Consider the following 21,246-nt stretch of genomic DNA (forward strand, 5'->3'; position numbering starts at 1 on the left):
CCATGCCCGTTATAGGATGTAAGTATTAATCAGTTGGATTCGTTGTTGGAGGTCCAGTCGTCGATCAGTGTGACTCACGCAAAGTCCTCTGATGCGCGTGAGAATCCGCCTGCACGTGAGTGTTAACATGCGCTGCGGACAGGCAGTCACCTCAAGTCCCAAGATACGCTGTTCCCCTACAATCCGGAACCATGGGTGCTCGATGGTCAATGATCGTGGTCCTAGTGGGATTAGCACCATTTTGTTGGATTTTTACATGGCACCGGATGCTCGTTCATAAACGTGGAGGACTCGGCAAACTGAATCGATGTCCCCGGCGTTTGCTACAAACACACCTACACCATCCGCGTATGCCGCACTGCGGAAGGTGACGCCTGGGAAAGGAACACCATCGACCATCCGTCCGATGTCACGCAGCACGGGGTCCAAAGCGATAAAATACACTGACAAGGGACACCCTTGTCGAACTGATCGTCTGATGGGAATTGGTCGTGATCTGCAGCCGTTCACAATGGTTGTGGAATTTGCTCCATCCAAGAAGTGCCGGATGACTCTTATGAAGTGCTCCCCGAAACCCATCCGCGACATAACGGCCAGCAGGTAAGGATGGGAGACCCTATCGAAGGCACCGGCGAAATCTAGGGATCAATTGCAGCCGGGGTTCGAGCGTCGGCGGTGGGTGAGTAAGACAGCATCACGGTATATAGAAGCAGCGGTGAAGGTGGTTCGATTCGACACGCCACATGATTGAGTGGGACAAAGTACCTTATTCATCACCTGTTTAAGACGTGAAGCCACACTTCGTGCCACCAACTTATAAACAGTGTTAAGAACGGTGATGGGACGTACGCCTCTAGCCCGACAGTCGCCTGTGACCTTTGGATTAAGGGCAATACGTGCAGCTAGAAAATCGGCGGGTAGCTCGCAACCAGCAAAAATCTCCTCGCACATTTTGCAGAAGCGGTCTCCTAACAGGCCGGAAAACCTAGCACTTCAATTAGTGCTGGAATGGCACAATCGAAGGGCGGTATCCTTGCGGAGTACCGCCAGAGATGAAAAACCGCAGTGTCAGGGCCTAAATGCTTGCAGCATGTACGCTCCACATGTGGGGGTCACACACGGTGGTGCGGGCCGATATGGCAACAGGCGACCGTCGAAAACATCGCAAAAGCAAGTGCCGGAGGGAACGACAAAATACGAGAGCACTCGTCAACAGCCCAGTACCACCCTCCATGTCGAGGAGTAAACTGCGACTCCCATTTGAACGCCGCTAGCTGCCAGGCCAGTGGAGAAGCCGTGAGGCCGCCCCACAGCAGCGCCAGGCCGGCGCGAGCTATACTGGCGCGAGCTACACCTAGCCGAGTGCTTACATCGTCCACCGCCTACTGCATATGTGTGTGTGCGTGTGTACCACGTATTCTGCGTGCGTGCGGCGGCGACGACGACGTTCGCGAGGAGCTAAGGTTATAACTCCAAAAAATGTTATTAAAATTATCTGCGATAGGACCATAAGAGACGCTAACGAGGCATCCGAAGGCACTGTCCTGTGCCACCATAAATTACCAGCCTAGCGTAATGCGGCTGCAAGTGCGGTCCGGCTAACCGCAAAAAAAAAAAAAAAAAAAAAAATTATTAAGATAATCTTAAATTAATTAAAAGAAATCGTGGTGTGTAAGCAACTAACTACTGGGCACATCAACAACTACGACAAGTTTTGCTACCAGCGGAATATCTGATCACTGCAGAATGTTAACCCATTTCAGGCTGTGTTTTAATTAATATTAGGTGGGCCGATCCCGACGGTACTGCAATGCCGGGCCAACCAGCGACAGAGGTGGAGCAAGCCCCTAGCACTCCGTCATAAGCCAAAAATGAGTTTAATATTCTGGTCGTGCAATGCAGGACGTATCAGATATTAAGCTGATAAGAACAGATAGTACACTTTTTTCCCTCCTACCTCCCCTATAGCCCTACCTTTTCCTCTCCAAAAATGCCGCCATCCTCTAGTGTCGACGCAGCACGTAAAGCAGGGTGTTGTTAGCAGCAAGACTTATTGCCATAAACCGAAAATAAAAGCGGAGGCATACTCTGCTATGCCTCAGGGGGCGACGACACACTCCTCAGAAACACACTTCCCTCTGCAGGTGTGAGGCAAGTGATGATGTTAAAAACTAAATAGAAAGAAATAAATAAAGACAGAAATGAACGCAAAAAAAACCAGCGACGGTTGCATATTCAAACGAAACTGGCGAGATAATCCCATAGCCCATAGAATTAACGAAGTAATAATCCTCTAAGATAGATTATGTGTTTTCTAATTTTCCAATAATTTTTCATACAACGTTCACACAATTTCCATGTTACCAATTTCCATGTTATCAGTATCATAGAACAGTCTACTCTAGTGATGCCCAGAAGGCCAATATCAAACCTGGGGTATGGTTAAGTCAAGAGTAGTTTGAAAGTCCGAGTGACAAAGATCCAGGGGTACACTCAGGCAATTCTTATACGAGGTGCCTTACTCAGCCTGGAACACCTTTTGATAACCATGAACCATTGCAACTTTAAGAAATCTTGCAAAAGTAATGGTATATTTCCGGTCACATTCTGCCAGGCGATGCTGGCTCCAAAGGTAGTCCATGAAAGAGACAGCATCGGTGAGGCAAAGGTCATAGATCGTGAAAATGGTGTAGCCCAAGAGCCACACCACTGCGTTATGTCGTTTTCGGGGGTTGGTCTGAATACCAGGGGTAAGGAACCAGTCGATTGGCACATAGTCCAGTGTAGTCCCACCGATCAGCGCTAATAGCACACGTGCAAGGTCCCACACTTCTGTGACGTGAGGGCGTAAGAGACGATGCTCTCTGGTGTCTACGTCACCACATCGGCCGCAAGCAGCCGAGGGCCATAGGCGGATGGCCGCCAAGCGATGATTAGTGGGTATTAAATTGTTTACAACGTGATACCATAGCGCTGAAACTTCTGTGGGAAGGGCTGGGTGGGTGATATTAGCCCAAGCTTGGTGCCAGATGACCGACGGTCGCCTGTCCTCCAATTTATGTGGTGTGGGCTGGCTCTCGAAGCGCCTAGTAAAGGCGCTTCGATGTGCGTGCCTTGTCGGTGGCCACTGTTAGGACGTAACTTTGATTGAGGTAATAGACCTTGACTGCCGTCATCCGGAATGTAATATGTGTCAAACATACTGGTTCACGCGCCGATTGTGGGCGATAACGGTCGAAAAGCACCGCTGTTGTCCCACCTGGGTCAATCTCACGCAAAGTGGCGATACGGTGAATCAGGATTGCCGCACATATGCGGGGAAAGTCAATGAGTCCAAGGCCACCATCGACCTTTGGCAGTGTACAAGTCTGTGCATCAACGATGAATAGTGCATGCCGCCACAACAGGCAATATACTGTTTGTGAGATGGCTCTGCTGGTTTGTTTCGGTAGCGTAAGGAGTTGTGCTACATACCATGCCCGTTATAGGATGTAAGTATTAATCAGTTGGATTCGTTGTTGGAGGTCCAGTCGTCGATCAGTGTGACTCACGCAAAGTCCTCTGATGCGCGTGAGAATCCGCCTGCACGTGAGTGTTAACATGCGCTGCGGACAGGCAGTCACCTCAAGTCCCAAGATACGCTGTTCCCCTACAATCCGGAACCATGGGTGCTCGATGGTCAATGATCGTGGTCCTAGTGGGATTAGCACCATTTTGTTGGATTTTTACATGGCACCGGATGCTCGTTCATAAACGTGGAGGACTCGGCAAACTGAATCGATGTCCCCGGCGTTTGCTACAAACACACCTACACCATCCGCGTATGCCGCACTGCGGAAGGTGACGCCTGGGAAAGGAACACCATCGACCATCCGTCCGATGTCACGCAGCACGGGGTCCAAAGCGATAAAATACACTGACAAGGGACACCCTTGTCGAACTGATCGTCTGATGGGAATTGGTCGTGATCTGCAGCCGTTCACAATGGTTGTGGAATTTGCTCCATCCAAGAAGTGCCGGATGACTCTTATGAAGTGCTCCCCGAAACCCATCCGCGACATAACGGCCAGCAGGTAAGGATGGGAGACCCTATCGAAGGCACCGGCGAAATCTAGGGATCAATTGCAGCCGGGGTTCGAGCGTCGGCGGTGGGTGAGTAAGACAGCATCACGGTATATAGAAGCAGCGGTGAAGGTGGTTCGATTCGACACGCCACATGATTGAGTGGGACAAAGTACCTTATTCATCACCTGTTTAAGACGTGAAGCCACACTTCGTGCCACCAACTTATAAACAGTGTTAAGAACGGTGATGGGACGTACGCCTCTAGCCCGACAGTCGCCTGTGACCTTTGGATTAAGGGCAATACGTGCAGCTAGAAAATCGGCGGGTAGCTCGCAACCAGCAAAAATCTCCTCGCACATTTTGCAGAAGCGGTCTCCTAACAGGCCGGAAAACCTAGCACTTCAATTAGTGCTGGAATGGCACAATCGAAGGGCGGTATCCTTGCGGAGTACCGCCAGAGATGAAAAACCGCAGTGTCAGGGCCTAAATGCTTGCAGCATGTACGCTCCACATGTGGGGGTCACACACGGTGGTGCGGGCCGATATGGCAACAGGCGACCGTCGAAAACATCGCAAAAGCAAGTGCCGGAGGGAACGACAAAATACGAGAGCACTCGTCAACAGCCCAGTACCACCCTCCATGTCGAGGAGTAAACTGCGACTCCCATTTGAACGCCGCTAGCTGCCAGGCCAGTGGAGAAGCCGTGAGGCCGCCCCACAGCAGCGCCAGGCCGGCGCGAGCTATACTGGCGCGAGCTACACCTAGCCGAGTGCTTACATCGTCCACCGCCTACTGCATATGTGTGTGTGCGTGTGTACCACGTATTCTGCGTGCGTGCGGCGGCGACGACGACGTTCGCGAGGAGCTAAGGTTATAACTCCAAAAAATGTTATTAAAATTATCTGCGATAGGACCATAAGAGACGCTAACGAGGCATCCGAAGGCACTGTCCTGTGCCACCATAAATTACCAGCCTAGCGTAATGCGGCTGCAAGTGCGGTCCGGCTAACCGCAAAAAAAAAAAAAAAAAAAAAATTATTAAGATAATCTTAAATTAATTAAAAGAAATCGTGGTGTGTAAGCAACTAACTACTGGGCACATCAACAACTACGACAAGTTTTGCTACCAGCGGAATATCTGATCACTGCAGAATGTTAACCCATTTCAGGCTGTGTTTTAATTAATATTAGGTGGGCCGATCCCGACGGTACTGCAATGCAGCGACAGAGGTGGAGCAAGCCCCTAGCACTCCGTCATAAGCCAAAAATGAGTTTAATATTCTGGTCGTGCAATGCAGGACGTATCAGATATTAAGCTGATAAGAACAGATAGTACACTTTTTTCCCTCCTACCTCCCCTATAGCCCTACCTTTTCCTCTCCAAAAATGCCGCCATCCTCTAGTGTCGACGCAGCACGTAAAGCAGGGTGTTGTTAGCAGCAAGACTTATTGCCATAAACCGAAAATAAAAGCGGAGGCATACTCTGCTATGCCTCAGGGGGCGACGACACACTCCTCAGAAACACACTTCCCTCTGCAGGTGTGAGGCAAGTGATGATGTTAAAAACTAAATAGAAAGAAATAAATAAAGACAGAAATGAACGCAAAAAAAACCAGCGACGGTTGCATATTCAAACGAAACTGGCGAGATAATCCCATAGCCCATAGAATTAACGAAGTAATAATCCTCTAAGATAGATTATGTGTTTTCTAATTTTCCAATAATTTTTCATACAACGTTCACACAATTTCCATGTTACCAATTTCCATGTTATCAGTATCATAGAACAGTCTACTCTAGTGATGCCCAGAAGGCCAATATCAAACCTGGGGTATGGTTAAGTCAAGAGTAGTTTGAAAGTCCGAGTGACAAAGATCCAGGGGTACACTCAGGCAATTCTTATACGAGGTGCCTTACTCAGCCTGGAACACCTTTTGATAACCATGAACCATTGCAACTTTAAGAAATCTTGCAAAAGTAATGGTATATTTCCGGTCACATTCTGCCAGGCGATGCTGGCTCCAAAGGTAGTCCATGAAAGAGACAGCATCGGTGAGGCAAAGGTCATAGATCGTGAAAATGGTGTAGCCCAAGAGCCACACCACTGCGTTATGTCGTTTTCGGGGGTTGGTCTGAATACCAGGGGTAAGGAACCAGTCGATTGGCACATAGTCCAGTGTAGTCCCACCGATCAGCGCTAATAGCACACGTGCAAGGTCCCACACTTCTGTGACGTGAGGGCGTAAGAGACGATGCTCTCTGGTGTCTACGTCACCACATCGGCCGCAAGCAGCCGAGGGCCATAGGCGGATGGCCGCCAAGCGATGATTAGTGGGTATTAAATTGTTTACAACGTGATACCATAGCGCTGAAACTTCTGTGGGAAGGGCTGGGTGGGTGATATTAGCCCAAGCTTGGTGCCAGATGACCGACGGTCGCCTGTCCTCCAATTTATGTGGTGTGGGCTGGCTCTCGAAGCGCCTAGTAAAGGCGCTTCGATGTGCGTGCCTTGTCGGTGGCCACTGTTAGGACGTAACTTTGATTGAGGTAATAGACCTTGACTGCCGTCATCCGGAATGTAATATGTGTCAAACATACTGGTTCACGCGCCGATTGTGGGCGATAACGGTCGAAAAGCACCGCTGTTGTCCCACCTGGGTCAATCTCACGCAAAGTGGCGATACGGTGAATCAGGATTGCCGCACATATGCGGGGAAAGTCAATGAGTCCAAGGCCACCATCGACCTTTGGCAGTGTACAAGTCTGTGCATCAACGATGAATAGTGCATGCCGCCACAACAGGCAATATACTGTTTGTGAGATGGCTCTGCTGGTTTGTTTCGGTAGCGTAAGGAGTTGTGCTACATACCATGCCCGTTATAGGATGTAAGTATTAATCAGTTGGATTCGTTGTTGGAGGTCCAGTCGTCGATCAGTGTGACTCACGCAAAGTCCTCTGATGCGCGTGAGAATCCGCCTGCACGTGAGTGTTAACATGCGCTGCGGACAGGCAGTCACCTCAAGTCCCAAGATACGCTGTTCCCCTACAATCCGGAACCATGGGTGCTCGATGGTCAATGATCGTGGTCCTAGTGGGATTAGCACCATTTTGTTGGATTTTTACATGGCACCGGATGCTCGTTCATAAACGTGGAGGACTCGGCAAACTGAATCGATGTCCCCGGCGTTTGCTACAAACACACCTACACCATCCGCGTATGCCGCACTGCGGAAGGTGACGCCTGGGAAAGGAACACCATCGACCATCCGTCCGATGTCACGCAGCACGGGGTCCAAAGCGATAAAATACACTGACAAGGGACACCCTTGTCGAACTGATCGTCTGATGGGAATTGGTCGTGATCTGCAGCCGTTCACAATGGTTGTGGAATTTGCTCCATCCAAGAAGTGCCGGATGACTCTTATGAAGTGCTCCCCGAAACCCATCCGCGACATAACGGCCAGCAGGTAAGGATGGGAGACCCTATCGAAGGCACCGGCGAAATCTAGGGATCAATTGCAGCCGGGGTTCGAGCGTCGGCGGTGGGTGAGTAAGACAGCATCACGGTATATAGAAGCAGCGGTGAAGGTGGTTCGATTCGACACGCCACATGATTGAGTGGGACAAAGTACCTTATTCATCACCTGTTTAAGACGTGAAGCCACACTTCGTGCCACCAACTTATAAACAGTGTTAAGAACGGTGATGGGACGTACGCCTCTAGCCCGACAGTCGCCTGTGACCTTTGGATTAAGGGCAATACGTGCAGCTAGAAAATCGGCGGGTAGCTCGCAACCAGCAAAAATCTCCTCGCACATTTTGCAGAAGCGGTCTCCTAACAGGCCGGAAAACCTAGCACTTCAATTAGTGCTGGAATGGCACAATCGAAGGGCGGTATCCTTGCGGAGTACCGCCAGAGATGAAAAACCGCAGTGTCAGGGCCTAAATGCTTGCAGCATGTACGCTCCACATGTGGGGGTCACACACGGTGGTGCGGGCCGATATGGCAACAGGCGACCGTCGAAAACATCGCAAAAGCAAGTGCCGGAGGGAACGACAAAATACGAGAGCACTCGTCAACAGCCCAGTACCACCCTCCATGTCGAGGAGTAAACTGCGACTCCCATTTGAACGCCGCTAGCTGCCAGGCCAGTGGAGAAGCCGTGAGGCCGCCCCACAGCAGCGCCAGGCCGGCGCGAGCTATACTGGCGCGAGCTACACCTAGCCGAGTGCTTACATCGTCCACCGCCTACTGCATATGTGTGTGTGCGTGTGTACCACGTATTCTGCGTGCGTGCGGCGGCGACGACGACGTTCGCGAGGAGCTAAGGTTATAACTCCAAAAAATGTTATTAAAATTATCTGCGATAGGACCATAAGAGACGCTAACGAGGCATCCGAAGGCACTGTCCTGTGCCACCATAAATTACCAGCCTAGCGTAATGCGGCTGCAAGTGCGGTCCGGCTAACCGCAAAAAAAAAAAAAAAAAAAAAATTATTAAGATAATCTTAAATTAATTAAAAGAAATCGTGGTGTGTAAGCAACTAACTACTGGGCACATCAACAACTACGACAAGTTTTGCTACCAGCGGAATATCTGATCACTGCAGAATGTTAACCCATTTCAGGCTGTGTTTTAATTAATATTAGGTGGGCCGATCCCGACGGTACTGCAATGCCGGGCCAACCAGCGACAGAGGTGGAGCAAGCCCCTAGCACTCCGTCATAAGCCAAAAATGAGTTTAATATTCTGGTCGTGCAATGCAGGACGTATCAGATATTAAGCTGATAAGAACAGATAGTACACTTTTTTCCCTCCTACCTCCCCTATAGCCCTACCTTTTCCTCTCCAAAAATGCCGCCATCCTCTAGTGTCGACGCAGCACGTAAAGCAGGGTGTTGTTAGCAGCAAGACTTATTGCCATAAACCGAAAATAAAAGCGGAGGCATACTCTGCTATGCCTCAGGGGGCGACGACACACTCCTCAGAAACACACTTCCCTCTGCAGGTGTGAGGCAAGTGATGATGTTAAAAACTAAATAGAAAGAAATAAATAAAGACAGAAATGAACGCAAAAAAAACCAGCGACGGTTGCATATTCAAACGAAACTGGCGAGATAATCCCATAGCCCATAGAATTAACGAAGTAATAATCCTCTAAGATAGATTATGTGTTTTCTAATTTTCCAATAATTTTTCATACAACGTTCACACAATTTCCATGTTACCAATTTCCATGTTATCAGTATCATAGAACAGTCTACTCTAGTGATGCCCAGAAGGCCAATATCAAACCTGGGGTATGGTTTAGTTTGAAAGTCCGAGTGACAAAGATCCAGGGGTACACTCAGGCAATTCTTATACGAGGTGCCTTACTCAGCCTGGAACACCTTTTGATAACCATGAACCATTGCAACTTTAAGAAATCTTGCAAAAGTAATGGTATATTTCCGGTCACATTCTGCCAGGCGATGCTGGCTCCAAAGGTAGTCCATGAAAGAGACAGCATCGGTGAGGCAAAGGTCATAGATCGTGAAAATGGTGTAGCCCAAGAGCCACACCACTGCGTTATGTCGTTTTCGGGGGTTGGTCTGAATACCAGGGGTAAGGAACCAGTCGATTGGCACATAGTCCAGTGTAGTCCCACCGATCAGCGCTAATAGCACACGTGCAAGGTCCCACACTTCTGTGACGTGAGGGCGTAAGAGACGATGCTCTCTGGTGTCTACGTCACCACATCGGCCGCAAGCAGCCGAGGGCCATAGGCGGATGGCCGCCAAGCGATGATTAGTGGGTATTAAATTGTTTACAACGTGATACCATAGCGCTGAAACTTCTGTGGGAAGGGCTGGGTGGGTGATATTAGCCCAAGCTTGGTGCCAGATGACCGACGGTCGCCTGTCCTCCAATTTATGTGGTGTGGGCTGGCTCTCGAAGCGCCTAGTAAAGGCGCTTCGATGTGCGTGCCTTGTCGGTGGCCACTGTTAGGACGTAACTTTGATTGAGGTAATAGACCTTGACTGCCGTCATCCGGAATGTAATATGTGTCAAACATACTGGTTCACGCGCCGATTGTGGGCGATAACGGTCGAAAAGCACCGCTGTTGTCCCACCTGGGTCAATCTCACGCAAAGTGGCGATACGGTGAATCAGGATTGCCGCACATATGCGGGGAAAGTCAATGAGTCCAAGGCCACCATCGACCTTTGGCAGTGTACAAGTCTGTGCATCAACGATGAATAGTGCATGCCGCCACAACAGGCAATATACTGTTTGTGAGATGGCTCTGCTGGTTTGTTTCGGTAGCGTAAGGAGTTGTGCTACATACCATGCCCGTTATAGGATGTAAGTATTAATCAGTTGGATTCGTTGTTGGAGGTCCAGTCGTCGATCAGTGTGACTCACGCAAAGTCCTCTGATGCGCGTGAGAATCCGCCTGCACGTGAGTGTTAACATGCGCTGCGGACAGGCAGTCACCTCAAGTCCCAAGATACGCTGTTCCCCTACAATCCGGAACCATGGGTGCTCGATGGTCAATGATCGTGGTCCTAGTGGGATTAGCACCATTTTGTTGGATTTTTACATGGCACCGGATGCTCGTTCATAAACGTGGAGGACTCGGCAAACTGAATCGATGTCCCCGGCGTTTGCTACAAACACACCTACACCATCCGCGTATGCCGCACTGCGGAAGGTGACGCCTGGGAAAGGAACACCATCGACCATCCGTCCGATGTCACGCAGCACGGGGTCCAAAGCGATAAAATACACTGACAAGGGACACCCTTGTCGAACTGATCGTCTGATGGGAATTGGTCGTGATCTGCAGCCGTTCACAATGGTTGTGGAATTTGCTCCATCCAAGAAGTGCCGGATGACTCTTATGAAGTGCTCCCCGAAACCCATCCGCGACATAACGGCCAGCAGGTAAGGATGGGAGACCCTATCGAAGGCACCGGCGAAATCTAGGGATCAATTGCAGCCGGGGTTCGAGCGTCGGCGGTGGGTGAGTAAGACAGCATCACGGTATATAGAAGCAGCGGTGAAGGTGGTTCGATTCGACACGCCACATGATTGAGTGGGACAAAGTACCTTATTCATCACCTGTTTAAGACGTGAAGCCACACTTCGTGCCACCAACTTATAAACAGTGTTAAGAACGGTGATGGGACGTACGCCTCTAGCCCGACAGTCGCCTGTGACCTTTGGATTAAGGGCAATACGTGCAGCTAGAAAATCGGCGGGTAGCTCGCAACCAGCAAAAATCTCCTCGCACATTTTGCAGAAGCGGTCTCCTAACAGGCCGGAAAACCTAGCACTTCAATTAGTGCTGGAATGGCACAATCGAAGGGCGGTATCCTTGCGGAGTACCGCCAGAGATGAAAAACCGCAGTGTCAGGGCCTAAATGCTTGCAGCATGTACGCTCCACATGTGGGGGTCACACACGGTGGTGCGGGCCGATATGGCAACAGGCGACCGTCGAAAACATCGCAAAAGCAAGTGCCGGAGGGAACGACAAAATACGAGAGCACTCGTCAACAGCCCAGTACCACCCTCCATGTCGAGGAGTAAACTGCGACTCCCATTTGAACGCCGCTAGCTGCCAGGCCAGTGGAGAAGCCGTGAGGCCGCCCCACAGCAGCGCCAGGCCGGCGCGAGCTATACTGGCGCGAGCTACACCTAGCCGAGTGCTTACATCGTCCACCGCCTACTGCATATGTGTGTGTGCGTGTGTACCACGTATTCTGCGTGCGTGCGGCGCGACGACGACGACGTTCGCGAGGAGCTAAGGTTATAACTCCAAAAAATGTTATTAAAATTATCTGCGATAGGACCATAAGAGACGCTAACGAGGCATCCGAAGGCACTGTCCTGTGCCACCATAAATTACCAGCCTAGCGTAATGCGGCTGCAAGTGCGGTCCGGCTAACCGCAAAAAAAAAAAAAAAAAAAAAAATTATTAAGATAATCTTAAATTAATTAAAAGAAATCGTGGTGTGTAAGCAACTAACTACTGGGCACATCAACAACTACGACAAGTTTTGCTACCAGCGGAATATCTGATCACTGCAGAATGTTAACCCATTTCAGGCTGTGTTTTAATTAATATTAGGTGGGCCGATCCCGACGGTACTGCAATGCCGGGCCAACCAGCGACAGAGGTGGAGCAAGCCCCTAGCACTCCGTCATAAGCCAAAAATGAGTTTAATATTCTGGTCGTGCAATGCAGGACGTATCAGATATTAAGCTGATAAGAACAGATAGTACACTTTTTTCCCTCCTACCTCCCCTATAGCCCTACCTTTTCCTCTCCAAAAATGCCGCCATCCTCTAGTGTCGACGCAGCACGTAAAGCAGGGTGTTGTTAGCAGCAAGACTTATTGCCATAAACCGAAAATAAAAGCGGAGGCATACTCTGCTATGCCTCAGGGGGCGACGACACACTCCTCAGAAACACACTTCCCTCTGCAGGTGTGAGGCAAGTGATGATGTTAAAAACTAAATAGAAAGAAATAAATAAAGACAGAAATGAACGCAAAAAAAACCAGCGACGGTTGCATATTCAAACGAAACTGGCGAGATAATCCCATAGCCCATAGAATTAACGAAGTAATAATCCTCTAAGATAGATTATGTGTTTTCTAATTTTCCAATAATTTTTCATACAACGTTCACACAATTTCCATGTTACCAATTTCCATGTTATCAGTATCATAGAACAGTCTACTCTAGTGATGCCCAGAAGGCCAATATCAAACCTGGGGTATGGTTAAGTCAAGAGTAGTTTGAAAGTCCGAGTGACAAAGATCCAGGGGTACACTCAGGCAATTCTTATACGAGGTGCCTTACTCAGCCTGGAACACCTTTTGATAACCATGAACCATTGCAACTTTAAGAAATCTTGCAAAAGTAATGGTATATTTCCGGTCACATTCTGCCAGGCGATGCTGGCTCCAAAGGTAGTCCATGAAAGAGACAGCATCGGTGAGGCAAAGGTCATAGATCGTGAAAATGGTGTAGCCCAAGAGCCACACCACTGCGTTATGTCGTTTTCGGGGGTTGGTCTGAATACCAGGGGTAAGGAACCAGTCGATTGGCACATAGTCCAGTGTAGTCCCACCGATCAGCGCTAATAGCACACGTGCAAGGTCCCACACTTCTGTGACGTGAGGGCGTAAGAGACGATGCTCTCTGGTGTCTACGTCACCACATCGGCCGCAAGCAGCCGAGGGCCATAGGCGGATGGCCGCCAAGCGATGATTAGTGGGTATTAAATTGTTTACAACGTGATACCATAGCGCTGAAACTTCTGTGGGAAGGGCTGGGTGGGTGATATTAGCCCAAGCTTGGTGCCAGATGACCGACGGTCGCCTGTCCTCCAATTTATGTGGTGTGGGCTGGCTCTCGAAGCGCCTAGTAAAGGCGCTTCGATGTGCGTGCCTTGTCGGTGGCCACTGTTAGGACGTAACTTTGATTGAGGTAATAGACCTTGACTGCCGTCATCCGGAATGTAATATGTGTCAAACATACTGGTTCACGCGCCGATTGTGGGCGATAACGGTCGAAAAGCACCGCTGTTGTCCCACCTGGGTCAATCTCACGCAAAGTGGCGATACGGTGAATCAGGATTGCCGCACATATGCGGGGAAAGTCAATGAGTCCAAGGCCACCATCGACCTTTGGCAGTGTACAAGTCTGTGCATCAACGATGAATAGTGCATGCCGCCACAACAGGCAATATACTGTTTGTGAGATGGCTCTGCTGGTTTGTTTCGGTAGCGTAAGGAGTTGTGCTACATACCATGCCCGTTATAGGATGTAAGTATTAATCAGTTGGATTCGTTGTTGGAGGTCCAGTCGTCGATCAGTGTGACTCACGCAAAGTCCTCTGATGCGCGTGAGAATCCGCCTGCACGTGAGTGTTAACATGCGCTGCGGACAGGCAGTCACCTCAAGTCCCAAGATACGCTGTTCCCCTACAATCCGGAACCATGGGTGCTCGATGGTCAATGATCGTGGTCCTAGTGGGATTAGCACCATTTTGTTGGATTTTTACATGGCACCGGATGCTCGTTCATAAACGTGGAGGACTCGGCAAACTGAATCGATGTCCCCGGCGTTTGCTACAAACACACCTACACCATCCGCGTATGCCGCACTGCGGAAGGTGACGCCTGGGAAAGGAACACCATCGACCATCCGTCCGATGTCACGCAGCACGGGGTCCAAAGCGATAAAATACACTGACAAGGGACACCCTTGTCGAACTGATCGTCTGATGGGAATTGGTCGTGATCTGCAGCCGTTCACAATGGTTGTGGAATTTGCTCCATCCAAGAAGTGCCGGATGACTCTTATGAAGTGCTCCCCGAAACCCATCCGCGACATAACGGCCAGCAGGTAAGGATGGGAGACCCTATCGAAGGCACCGGCGAAATCTAGGGATCAATTGCAGCCGGGGTTCGAGCGTCGGCGGTGGGTGAGTAAGACAGCATCACGGTATATAGAAGCAGCGGTGAAGGTGGTTCGATTCGACACGCCACATGATTGAGTGGGACAAAGTACCTTATTCATCACCTGTTTAAGACGTGAAGCCACACTTCGTGCCACCAACTTATAAACAGTGTTAAGAACGGTGATGGGACGTACGCCTCTAGCCCGACAGTCGCCTGTGACCTTTGGATTAAGGGCAATACGTGCAGCTAGAAAATCGGCGGGTAGCTCGCAACCAGCAAAAATCTCCTCGCACATTTTGCAGAAGCGGTCTCCTAACAGGCCGGAAAACCTAGCACTTCAATTAGTGCTGGAATGGCACAATCGAAGGGCGGTATCCTTGCGGAGTACCGCCAGAGATGAAAAACCGCAGTGTCAGGGCCTAAATGCTTGCAGCATGTACGCTCCACATGTGGGGGTCACACACGGTGGTGCGGGCCGATATGGCAACAGGCGACCGTCGAAAACATCGCAAAAGCAAGTGCCGGAGGGAACGACAAAATACGAGAGCACTCGTCAACAGCCCAGTACCACCCTCCATGTCGAGGAGTAAACTGCGACTCCCATTTGAACGCCGCTAGCTGCCAGGCCAGTGGAGAAGCCGTGAGGCCGCCCCACAGCAGCGCCAGGCCGGCGCGAGCTATACTGGCGCGAGCTACACCTAGCCGAGTGCTTACATCGTCCACCGCCTACTGCATATGTGTGTGTGCGTGTGTACCACGTATTCTGCGTGCGTGCGGCGGCGACGACGACGTTCGCGAGGAGCTAAGGTTATAACTCCAAAAAATGTTATTAAAATTATCTGCGATAGGACCATAAGAGACGCTAACGAGGCATCCGAAGGCACTGTCCTGTGCCACCATAAATTACCAGCCTAGCGTAATGCGGCTGCAAGTGCGGTCCGGCTAACCGCAAAAAAAAAAAAAAAAAAAAAAATTATTAAGATAATCTTAAATTAATTAAAAGAAATCGTGGTGTGTAAGCAACTAACTACTGGGCACATCAACAACTACGACAAGTTTTGCTACCAGCGGAATATCTGATCACTGCAGAATGTTAACCCATTTCAGGCTGTGTTTTAATTAATATTAGGTGGGCCGATCCCGACGGTACTGCAATGCCGGGCCAACCAGCGACAGAGGTGGAGCAAGCCCCTAGCACTCCGTCATAAGCCAAAAATGAGTTTAATATTCTGGTCGTGCAATGCAGGACGTATCAGATATTAAGCTGATAAGAACAGATAGTACACTTTTTTCCCTCCTACCTCCCCTATAGCCCTACCTTTTCCTCTCCAAAAATGCCGCCATCCTCTAGTGTCGACGCAGCACGTAAAGCAGGGTGTTGTTAGCAGCAAGACTTATTGCCATAAACCGAAAATAAAAGCGGAGGCATACTCTGCTATGCCTCAGGGGGCGACGACACACTCCTCAGAAACACACTTCCCTCTGCAGGTGTGAGGCAAGTGATGATGTTAAAAACTAAATAGAAAGAAATAAATAAAGACAGAAATGAACGCAAAAAAAACCAGCGACGGTTGCATATTCAAACGAAACTGGCGAGATAATCCCATAGCCCATAGAATTAACGAAGTAATAATCCTCTAAGATAGATTATGTGTTTTCTAATTTTCCAATAATTTTTCATACAACGTTCACACAATTTCCATGTTACCAATTTCCATGTTATCAGTATCATAGAACAGTCTACTCTAGTGATGCCCAGAAGGCCAATATCAAACCTGGGGTATGGTTAAGTCAAGAGTAGTTTGAAAGTCCGAGTGACAAAGATCCAGGGGTACACTCAGGCAATTCTTATACGAGGTGCCTTACTCAGCCTGGAACACCTTTTGATAACCATGAACCATTGCAACTTTAAGAAATCTTGCAAAAGTAATGGTATATTTCCGGTCACATTCTGCCAGGCGATGCTGGCTCCAAAGGTAGTCCATGAAAGAGACAGCATCGGTGAGGCAAAGGTCATAGATCGTGAAAATGGTGTAGCCCAAGAGCCACACCACTGCGTTATGTCGTTTTCGGGGGTTGGTCTGAATACCAGGGGTAAGGAACCAGTCGATTGGCACATAGTCCAGTGTAGTCCCACCGATCAGCGCTAATAGCACACGTGCAAGGTCCCACACTTCTGTGACGTGAGGGCGTAAGAGACGATGCTCTCTGGTGTCTACGTCACCACATCGGCCGCAAGCAGCCGAGGGCCATAGGCGGATGGCCGCCAAGCGATGATTAGTGGGTATTAAATTGTTTACAACGTGATACCATAGCGCTGAAACTTCTGTGGGAAGGGCTGGGTGGGTGATATTAGCCCAAGCTTGGTGCCAGATGACCGACGGTCGCCTGTCCTCCAATTTATGTGGTGTGGGCTGGCTCTCGAAGCGCCTAGTAAAGGCGCTTCGATGTGCGTGCCTTGTCGGTGGCCACTGTTAGGACGTAACTTTGATTGAGGTAATAGACCTTGACTGCCGTCATCCGGAATGTAATATGTGTCAAACATACTGGTTCACGCGCCGATTGTGGGCGATAACGGTCGAAAAGCACCGCTGTTGTCCCACCTGGGTCAATCTCACGCAAAGTGGCGATACGGTGAATCAGGATTGCCGCACATATGCGGGGAAAGTCAATGAGTCCAAGGCCACCATCGACCTTTGGCAGTGTACAAGTCTGTGCATCAACGATGAATAGTGCATGCCGCCACAACAGGCAATATACTGTTTGTGAGATGGCTCTGCTGGTTTGTTTCGGTAGCGTAAGGAGTTGTGCTACATACCATGCCCGTTATAGGATGTAAGTATTAATCAGTTGGATTCGTTGTTGGAGGTCCAGTCGTCGATCAGTGTGACTCACGCAAAGTCCTCTGATGCGCGTGAGAATCCGCCTGCACGTGAGTGTTAACATGCGCTGCGGACAGGCAGTCACCTCAAGTCCCAAGATACGCTGTTCCCCTACAATCCGGAACCATGGGTGCTCGATGGTCAATGATCGTGGTCCTAGTGGGATTAGCACCATTTTGTTGGATTTTTACATGGCACCGGATGCTCGTTCATAAACGTGGAGGACTCGGCAAACTGAATCGATGTCCCCGGCGTTTGCTACAAACACACCTACACCATCCGCGTATGCCGCACTGCGGAAGGTGACGCCTGGGAAAGGAACACCATCGACCATCCGTCCGATGTCACGCAGCACGGGGTCCAAAGCGATAAAATACACTGACAAGGGACACCCTTGTCGAACTGATCGTCTGATGGGAATTGGTCGTGATCTGCAGCCGTTCACAATGGTTGTGGAATTTGCTCCATCCAAGAAGTGCCGGATGACTCTTATGAAGTGCTCCCCGAAACCCATCCGCGACATAACGGCCAGCAGGTAAGGATGGGAGACCCTATCGAAGGCACCGGCGAAATCTAGGGATCAATTGCAGCCGGGGTTCGAGCGTCGGCGGTGGGTGAGTAAGACAGCATCACGGTATATAGAAGCAGCGGTGAAGGTGGTTCGATTCGACACGCCACATGATTGAGTGGGACAAAGTACCTTATTCATCACCTGTTTAAGACGTGAAGCCACACTTCGTGCCACCAACTTATAAACAGTGTTAAGAACGGTGATGGGACGTACGCCTCTAGCCCGACAGTCGCCTGTGACCTTTGGATTAAGGGCAATACGTGCAGCTAGAAAATCGGCGGGTAGCTCGCAACCAGCAAAAATCTCCTCGCACATTTTGCAGAAGCGGTCTCCTAACAGGCCGGAAAACCTAGCACTTCAATTAGTGCTGGAATGGCACAATCGAAGGGCGGTATCCTTGCGGAGTACCGCCAGAGATGAAAAACCGCAGTGTCAGGGCCTAAATGCTTGCAGCATGTACGCTCCACATGTGGGGGTCACACACGGTGGTGCGGGCCGATATGGCAACAGGCGACCGTCGAAAACATCGCAAAAGCAAGTGCCGGAGGGAACGACAAAATACGAGAGCACTCGTCAACAGCCCAGTACCACCCTCCATGTCGAGGAGTAAACTGCGACTCCCATTTGAACGCCGCTAGCTGCCAGGCCAGTGGAGAAGCCGTGAGGCCGCCCCACAGCAGCGCCAGGCCGGCGCGAGCTATACTGGCGCGAGCTACACCTAGCCGAGTGCTTACATCGTCCACCGCCTACTGCATATGTGTGTGTGCGTGTGTACCACGTATTCTGCGTGCGTGCGGCGGCGACGACGACGTTCGCGAGGAGCTAAGGTTATAACTCCAAAAAATGTTATTAAAATTATCTGCGATAGGACCATAAGAGACGCTAACGAGGCATCCGAAGGCACTGTCCTGTGCCACCATAAATTACCAGCCTAGCGTAATGCGGCTGCAAGTGCGGTCCGGCTAACCGCAAAAAAAAAAAAAAAAAAAAAAAATTATTAAGATAATCTTAAATTAATTAAAAGAAATCGTGGTGTGTAAGCAACTAACTACTGGGCACATCAACAACTACGACAAGTTTTGCTACCAGCGGAATATCTGATCACTGCAGAATGTTAACCCATTTCAGGCTGTGTTTTAATTAATATTAGGTGGGCCGATCCCGACGGTACTGCAATGCCGGGCCAACCAGCGACAGAGGTGGAGCAAGCCCCTAGCACTCCGTCATAAGCCAAAAATGAGTTTAATATTCTGGTCGTGCAATGCAGGACGTATCAGATATTAAGCTGATAAGAACAGATAGTACACTTTTTTCCCTCCTACCTCCCCTATAGCCCTACCTTTTCCTCTCCAAAAATGCCGCCATCCTCTAGTGTCGACGCAGCACGTAAAGCAGGGTGTTGTTAGCAGCAAGACTTATTGCCATAAACCGAAAATAAAAGCGGAGGCATACTCTGCTATGCCTCAGGGGGCGACGACACACTCCTCAGAAACACACTTCCCTCTGCAGGTGTGAGGCAAGTGATGATGTTAAAAACTAAATAGAAAGAAATAAATAAAGACAGAAATGAACGCAAAAAAAACCAGCGACGGTTGCATATTCAAACGAAACTGGCGAGATAATCCCATAGCCCATAGAATTAACGAAGTAATAATCCTCTAAGATAGATTATGTGTTTTCTAATTTTCCAATAATTTTTCATACAACGTTCACACAATTTCCATGTTACCAATTTCCATGTTATCAGTATCATAGAACAGTCTACTCTAGTGATGCCCAGAAGGCCAATATCAAACCTGGGGTATGGTTAAGTCAAGAGTAGTTTGAAAGTCCGAGTGACAAAGATCCAGGGGTACACTCAGGCAATTCTTATACGAGGTGCCTTACTCAGCCTGGAACACCTTTTGATAACCATGAACCATTGCAACTTTAAGAAATCTTGCAAAAGTAATGGTATATTTCCGGTCACATTCTGCCAGGCGATGCTGGCTCCAAAGGTAGTCCATGAAAGAGACAGCATCGGTGAGGCAAAGGTCATAGATCGTGAAAATGGTGTAGCCCAAGAGCCACACCACTGCGTTATGTCGTTTTCGGGGGTTGGTCTGAATACCAGGGGTAAGGAACCAGTCGATTGGCACATAGTCCAGTGTAGTCCCACCGATCAGCGCTAATAGCACACGTGCAAGGTCCCACACTTCTGTGACGTGAGGGCGTAAGAGACGATGCTCTCTGGTGTCTACGTCACCACATCGGCCGCAAGCAGCCGAGGGCCATAGGCGGATGGCCGCCAAGCGATGATTAGTGGGTATTAAATTGTTTACAACGTGATACCATAGCGCTGAAACTTCTGTGGGAAGGGCTGGGTGGGTGATATTAGCCCAAGCTTGGTGCCAGATGACCGACGGTCGCCTGTCCTCCAATTTATGTGGTGTGGGCTGGCTCTCGAAGCGCCTAGTAAAGGCGCTTCGATGTGCGTGCCTTGTCGGTGGCCACTGTTAGGACGTAACTTTGATTGAGGTAATAGACCTTGACTGCCGTCATCCGGAATGTAATATGTGTCAAACATACTGGTTCACGCGCCGATTGTGGGCGATAACGGTCGAAAAGCACCGCTGTTGTCCCACCTGGGTCAATCTCACGCAAAGTGGCGATACGGTGAATCAGGATTGCCGCACATATGCGGGGAAAGTCAATGAGTCCAAGGCCACCATCGACCTTTGGCAGTGTACAAGTCTGTGCATCAACGATGAATAGTGCATGCCGCCACAACAGGCAATATACTGTTTGTGAGATGGCTCTGCTGGTTTGTTTCGGTAGCGTAAGGAGTTGTGCTACATACCATGCCCGTTATAGGATGTAAGTATTAATCAGTTGGATTCGTTGTTGGAGGTCCAGTCGTCGATCAGTGTGACTCACGCAAAGTCCTCTGATGCGCGTGAGAATCCGCCTGCACGTGAGTGTTAACATGCGCTGCGGACAGGCAGTCACCTCAAGTCCCAAGATACGCTGTTCCCCTACAATCCGGAACCATGGGTGCTCGATGGTCAATGATCGTGGTCCTAGTGGGATTAGCACCATTTTGTTGGATTTTTACATGGCACCGGATGCTCGTTCATAAACGTGGAGGACTCGGCAAACTGAATCGATGTCCCCGGCGTTTGCTACAAACACACCTACACCATCCGCGTATGCCGCACTGCGGAAGGTGACGCCTGGGAAAGGAACACCATCGACCATCCGTCCGATGTCACGCAGCACGGGGTCC

General features: G+C 49.7%; 1 non-coding gene and 5 pseudogenes across 1 annotated transcript; all 6 read right to left on the bottom strand.

Moving 5' to 3' along the window:
* Positions 1–1,780: 1,780 nt before the first annotated feature.
* Positions 1,781–1,992, bottom strand: LOC124590798 (annotated as a pseudogene).
* Positions 1,993–5,252: 3,260 nt separating this feature from the next.
* Positions 5,253–5,454, bottom strand: LOC124590806. Its single transcript, XR_006976798.1, has one exon. It is a non-coding gene; the product is annotated as a U2 spliceosomal RNA (small nuclear RNA).
* A 3,260-nt stretch (positions 5,455–8,714) lies between these two features.
* On the bottom strand, positions 8,715–8,926 carry LOC124590799 (annotated as a pseudogene).
* A 3,253-nt stretch (positions 8,927–12,179) lies between these two features.
* On the bottom strand, positions 12,180–12,391 carry LOC124590800 (annotated as a pseudogene).
* A 3,261-nt stretch (positions 12,392–15,652) lies between these two features.
* On the bottom strand, positions 15,653–15,864 carry LOC124590801 (annotated as a pseudogene).
* A 3,262-nt stretch (positions 15,865–19,126) lies between these two features.
* LOC124590802 lies at positions 19,127–19,338 on the bottom strand (annotated as a pseudogene).
* Between the last annotated feature and the right edge of the window lie 1,908 nt (positions 19,339–21,246).

Source organism: Schistocerca americana, unplaced genomic scaffold (assembly GCF_021461395.2).
Source record: "Schistocerca americana isolate TAMUIC-IGC-003095 unplaced genomic scaffold, iqSchAmer2.1 HiC_scaffold_775, whole genome shotgun sequence".
Taxonomy (NCBI): Eukaryota; Metazoa; Arthropoda; class Insecta; order Orthoptera; family Acrididae; genus Schistocerca; species Schistocerca americana.